General features: G+C 36.4%; 1 long non-coding RNA gene across 1 annotated transcript; it reads left to right on the top strand.

Annotated features, from left to right (window-relative positions):
- The first annotated feature begins 4,171 nt into the window (after positions 1 to 4,171).
- Positions 4,172 to 6,763, top strand: LOC112779272 (uncharacterized). The gene is made up of 2 exons (XR_003190635.3): positions 4,172 to 4,402; positions 5,180 to 6,763. It is a non-coding gene; the product is annotated as an uncharacterized lncRNA (long non-coding RNA).

A 6,763-nucleotide genomic window follows, 5' to 3' on the forward strand; every position in this document is an offset into this window, starting at 1 on the left:
TCAACTCTGACAACGTACTTACATACTGAGTGCGTAACAGTATCGGATTCTCATACTCAAATGTCACCCCGTTGTTGCCATTTCTCATACGACCATTGTGATAAACACACACAACTATGTATACGCTGTTACTAGCCATTGTTGCCTTATTTTTGTGAGAAAAACGAGACAAAAAAAGATATAAAATATGTGTGGAGTATGCCAAGGGTTACATATCCTTTTATAACTAGTGATAATTTGTCTTCTTATATATCGTTTACACTGTAAACAAGATAATTTTGTATGTATCTCATTTACAGTGTAAACGAGATAAGTAAGAGATGCGGATTTCGATAATTTTTTTTAAATTATTTAATTATGTAATTATTATATATATTTTATTTATTAAAATAAAATCCCCCAAGTATCCGTGGAAGCACGGGAGAATGAAACCAGTATATTCTAATATCTACGCTTAATTGTAATAAATAGAAGTACTAAAGCCATATTTGATAAATAAGCATCACTCTAACTTTTTATATGGGTTAAGTACGATTTTGGTTCCTAACGTAGAGGCTAAATTTTTTTTTGTTTTTGATTTTTTTTTCCTACAAAATAGTCCCGAAAATTTAACTTAGTTTTAAAATCATCTTTTTTACTAAATTTTTTATTTTTATTACCAAATTACCCCTAATATATATATATATAAAGAAAACAGGAAAAATGGGAAAGGAAAGGTCGCACTTAGGGGGGTTGTTTCCAAGGAAGAAGAGGGGGAAGGCGGAAGGGGGAAGGGGGAAGAGAAGGTGGGGAATTTCCTCGCCGCTACCGTTGTTTTCTCGTTGCTACTGCGCAGATCTCGCCGTTTCCTTTCTTCCTCAGCACACACTCACACTAACGGCAAGAGAGGAGAGAGCAGATGGAGAGAGAAAGAGAAGAGAGGAATGAAGGATCTGGGGGAGATTGCATCCAGCTCGCCACACCTCTGCCCTCGTCGCGATTCGCAGCGCAGCCGACCACCACAACGCCCTCCTCGTCGCGATTTGCAGCCCGCCACCACCGCATTGATGTTCTCATCGCAATTCGCAGCGTCGCCACCACTGCCACAACCTTTTTCACGTGATCCGCCACCACCACAATAGCTTTCCTCCCCTCGCAATTCGCAGTCCACTGCCGCAGCCCCTCCTCTCCCACCACCGCCGCAGCCCTTCCCCTCGCGATTCGCAGATCACTTGCTCTCCCTCGAGATCCCTGTAGCGCTGTTTCAATTTTTTATTCCTTTTTTCTTTAATTTTTCAGATTCAAAGGAAGGTGTTTTGCTTCTGTTTATTTCATTGTTGTTGTTGATGATGCTTCTGGTTGGTTCTGTTTATTCCTTTTATTCCATTGTTGTTGTTGATGCCTTTGGTTACTTCTGTTTCTACCTGCTTCTGTTTTTGCTTCTGTTTCTGATTCTGCTTTTGTTGTTGCTCTGATTCCATTATCCATTGTTATTGTTGTTGTTGTTCTTGTGATTTTTGTTGTTTGATTGTTGTTGATTCTGCTTCTGTTTCTGCTTTTACTTGTGCCTCTGCGCCTTTGCTTCTAGTTGATTTTGGGAAAGAAGGGGAAAGGGTATTTTCGTCTGAAGGAGAATTTTAAAACTAAGTTAAACCTTCAGAACCATTCTATAGTTAAAAAAATGTCAAAAACGAAAAAAAAATTTCAGCCTCTACATTAAAGACCAAAATCGTACTTAACCCTTTTTATATTCTCTCGTATCAATTGTATAAGTGTTTTTTACTAACTTAAAAGATATACAAAATTTTAGTTTATATAGCATAAATTGTATTCATGCTTTTATGCAAAAAATTATATAGCGCTTTTTTTTTTTTTATTTTGAAGTTGAGATTGTTTAAAACCAACATTCATAAGGATATTAATTTTTTTTTTAATTATTTAAATAAAAAACCCTAAATTTGTTATTTTTATAAAATTTTTATTGGTCAGGTCATTCTGTTGATTTAAATTTTTATTGGTCAAGTCATTCGATAGTTAATAAAAATATAATAATAAAGAACAGAGACCCCACTCCATTATTCGGTTAGTCAGTTTGTGAGTTAATACTTAAAATGACCTCTAAAATTTGACTCCTAATGCAATTTAGACCTCAAACTTTCAATTAACTCAAATTGTATCCTGAAAGTTTGATCCGTACCTTAATTTGGCCCTTTTGTCATTTTTCGTCACCGAAAAGCTAACTTGGTAAATTTTACGAGTCATTTTGAGTATTAACTCGTTTTAATTCTACCCCAACCATCAAATTTTTAACAATCAATATATGGTCAACAATTTTTTTTCCAGTTTTATCTTTCTTTTATACCTACCATCATTATTATCATCACACTATTCTCTCTCTCTCCTCTTAATCATTGAAGCAACCATCACTGGCCAAACAAGCCGTTGGAACTAAGAATCCAATACATCACTACATCAAAAGAAGAATCCAAAAAAATAAAAAGAAGAAAGTTTTAAGCTTTATTTTTTTAATCTTCACCCTAATTTATTCAAATAACAAAATCAAGTTTAATTTTTTCTTTTTATTATTTTTTGATTTTGGGGCAAAGAATGAATGAGTTGAAAGAAAAATTGTTGAAGAAGCTGAAATCAATCAAGCCAATTGGGTCTCAAGTAAGTTCAAATCCTTTAAGTGAAAGCATTAGTACGTTGATTTTTTCCAAAAAATTCCAACTTTCAACCTAAGTTCTCTCTTTGTTTTCCAAAAAAATGTTTCCAAGAAAATAGTTGTTGTCCATCATTTCCAGAGAACTTTGCTACAATAAATTTTTATGGTGGCCAATCCAATTAAAAGAAATCAGAATCCCATGACACCAAAAAAAGAGAGTTAAGTCTCAAGAGTCTTGATCCGGCCATTACAAATCCAACATCATAAATCGGCTTTATCATTCATAACTCGACATTATTCACATTATTACCCAGAAAACTAGCGTTATAGTTCGGCATTACAGTCATTAATCGGCATTCAACGCCATTAATCGGCCACTTACGTTACAACTCAGCCTAACGGGCTGATTTATAAAAATGAAACGTCCAACCTAACGTTTCACTTTATTATTGCTCTTTAATACATGCAATAAAGCAGAATCATAACGGACTAATACATCTTCGCCTACAAAAGGTATGATCTTCTATCCTAAAGACACATTGAATTCTCAATACTTACTTAAGTTTCGGAGTGCCTTTGCAGGTACACTCCCCCCCTGTTTCTTGCTCAAAGCTCTACGCAATTGGACACCCTCTTGGAATAAAGCTCGGATTGTCACAAGGCTTAAAGGTCGGCACCGAAGATAATAACTCGGCGTCGACTCCTAGAGACTGAGCTCTCCCTCCAGGTATCCATACAAGAACAAGTCTAATTTCAGAAAGTGAGTTTAAGTCTCGCCGATTCTGTGCGCACATGGTGTTGCTGTAGGCCAAGTTGGAAGCTTTTCACACTTGTTTACCTAGCATTATGCAGATCAGGATCACCCAAAATTTCCTAGCACAAACAGCGGAAGATTTAGAAGAGGAGTGGAGGCAGACGGCCAATCCGAACACCGCGACGGCGAAGAAGAATCAGAATACGCAGAGCCAGAGTAGAGGCAGATGCTGACTCACAACTGTGACGACGACGGTAACTCAGAGGCCGAAGTAGAGGATGGCAAAGGCTAATAGAATAAAGAAGCACGAGAAGAGGCAGATCCAGAAGATATGATAGGAGGTCAAAAACAGGGACCAAAAGTCACGATGAGATTCCGGCTATGCGTGTGGCAATCAGTGTGTGAGTGCGTTGATTGTTGTGACCGGAGTGTGTGAGTACGAGACGAGAGAGTTGAGAGACTGAGGTGAGATTTTGGAGAGATTAAGACTTAGCTGCTAGAGTTACCTAAGGCTTGTTTCTGCTCCCCAATTCACCAAAAACACAATTATTTGAGAGAAATGGAGGTTATTAGATTTTTTTTTAATTATTAGAGACTAAATTAATGCATACAAAAATTTTGCTGCATCGTTAAAACTGCTAGAAATTAACTATATGTGCCACGTCAGTTTTTTTATGACAGAAATAGATGGAAAAGCCAACTTAAACTACGTCTTAAAATTTCAAATTAAATTAAATTGTGGTCAAATTTCAGGATCATTTTGAGTATTAATGTTGACGACGCACTCACCTCTACACACTCTGACTTGGATCTCTCTTCTCTCATCTCACCCATAAATACTGATCTTCTCCACCCACGTGCGCCTTTCGTTGTCGTGCTTCCAACGACTCAAGAGGCACGTGACCGCCGGGGTGCACCGATCTTTCACCACCACGGAAGGGAACCGCCCTACCATCATCCACAAGCGCAGCCTCGACATTCTCCACGATCCTTGGTTCAACAAAGTATGTATAAATACTCTTAAATTCTCGATCTTAAATTTGTTAATCGTTATGATGTTAATCAAATTGGATTCATTGCTTTGGGAGCTACTTTTAGCTTAGATGACTTATTAATTTCATCCGAACAACCATAAAATTCTTCATAGTTGCTTGCTTATGAGTTGTAATAGCATATGGATTCAGTAACTATAGGGTGTGTTCGTGTTGTCAAATTATTTTTTTTTTTCGAACAGAAAAATCACGTTTCTCAGTTCTCTCTCTCTGTCTCTGTGTGTGTCTAAGCGCTATCTGATCAACTTCTATTTTTATTGAATTCAGTGGTAATACTAGTCTTAATCTTGGCATCTAATAGTTTCAACTTTTAGTTTCGGTCAAATTAAGTGCAAACTGCATTCTTGTTTGTGTATTACGTTAATACAAAAGAAGTACAGTTCTGTTGGGTATCTTGTCACAGTAAGAAGGCAGTCCGGTGCAAAGCATCTGGTGTTATGCAGTATGCACGGTCTAGGGAAGGGCCGCTTGTAATGTAGGCAACCTAAACCCTAAACTCTAACCACCCCCTCGGGGCACGGGCGGTGCCCGGCTGGAATTCAGTTGATGCTGCATCATGTGGTTTTGAGCCATATCATTCGTTTGTATGTTCCTTTCCAGTCATAAATTGGAAAATTAAACTTGCCGTGTTTACTTCTCTTTGTAATTAAAGATGTATTGATGCATATTAATTATCCTGTTTTATCCAAGGAATGGGATTAACTTCAGTGACATGTATTACATGGTCAGGTTTTGATTGCGAACATTGAGGAATATGCACCAGTAGTGTACACTCCAACAGTTGGACTTGTATGTCAGAACTATAGTGGATTGTTTAGAAGGCCAAGAGGAATGTACTTTAGTGCCGATGATTGCGGAGAAATGATGTCTATGGTCTATAACTGGCCCGCTGAGCAGGTCCTTAATTATCCACATCACACTATCCCATAATCTTTTGAATTGTCAATAAAAAAAAATCAATTACAAAAGAGCCATATAATTCTAAATGGCAAATCCTAAATTACTATGGAACTATCCAAATTGATGGAGAATCAATCCTATTTGCACATTGCATGAGACTCTTAACAAATTTTTCTTGAAGATTGAAAACACCCCAATCATGTCCACCATACATGTAATTCAAAACCATCTCTTATCACCTATCATCTGTGAAGTAGATTGAGTTTTCTTCACACCCTAAGCAAGTTTTAATATCCATTGATACAGACTCATTAGCACCCAAGAACAGAACTTTATCATGTAAAAATCTCATTTTTTTCCACTTCTTGTCTCCAATATCAAGTTTATAAACAGTAAAATACTTTGTTTTATAAGGACAAATCAATGGTTGTGTATCCTCAGATGATAAAAGATCTCCTTCTTTTACTACCAACCCGTCATCATTCACAAAATTCCCAATAAATCTTATCACCAGCAAGATTTCTTCTGCAAATACCACCAAGTACAAATTTCTTGAGAATTTATCTCCTAAATATGGTTTCTCCTCTTCATAATTCGCCTCCACAGTTGGTGTTAGAAGAATCAATCTTTAAGAATTTTCTCACAAATATTCCAAATTGTGAAGCCGAATTACGAGAAAATCTTTAAGAAGTTTGGAATATTTGTGGAAAAATTCTTAAAGAGTGATTCTTCTAACACCAACTGTGGAGCCGAATTATGAAGAGGAGAAACCATATTTAGGAGATAAATTCTCAAGAAATTTGTACTTGGTGATATCTGTAGAAGAAATCTTGCTGGTGATAAGGTTTATTGGGAATTTTGTGAATGATGACAGGTTGGTAGTAGAAGAAGGAGATCTTTTATCATATGAGGATACACAACCATTGATTTGTCCTTATAGAACAAAGTATTTTACTGTTTATAAACTTGATATTGGAAACAAGAAGTGGAAAAAAATGAGATCTTTACATGATAAAGATCTGTTCTTGGGTGCTAATCAGTCTTTATCAATGGATGTTAAAGTTTGCTTGGGGTGTGAAGCAAACTCAATCTACTTCACAGATGATAGGTGGGAAGAGATGACTTTGGACTACATGTATGGTGGACATGATTGGGGTGTTTCCAATCTTGAAGAGAAATGTGTTAAGAGCCTTATGCAATGTGCAAATAGGATTGATCCTCCACCAATTTGGGTAGCTCTATAGTAATTTAGGGTTTGCCATTTAGAATGATATGGTTCTTTGGTAATTGATTTTTTTTTTGTTTCTTCTCTATTTGACAATTCAAAAAATCTTGTAAAGAACTTAAGATTCACTAATTTTTTTTAAGTGCATATGACACATTACAATATATCTTTTTCTTTCCTCCTAGTAA

This window comes from Arachis hypogaea, chromosome 19 (assembly GCF_003086295.3).
Source record: "Arachis hypogaea cultivar Tifrunner chromosome 19, arahy.Tifrunner.gnm2.J5K5, whole genome shotgun sequence".
Classification (NCBI taxonomy): domain Eukaryota; kingdom Viridiplantae; phylum Streptophyta; class Magnoliopsida; order Fabales; family Fabaceae; genus Arachis; species Arachis hypogaea.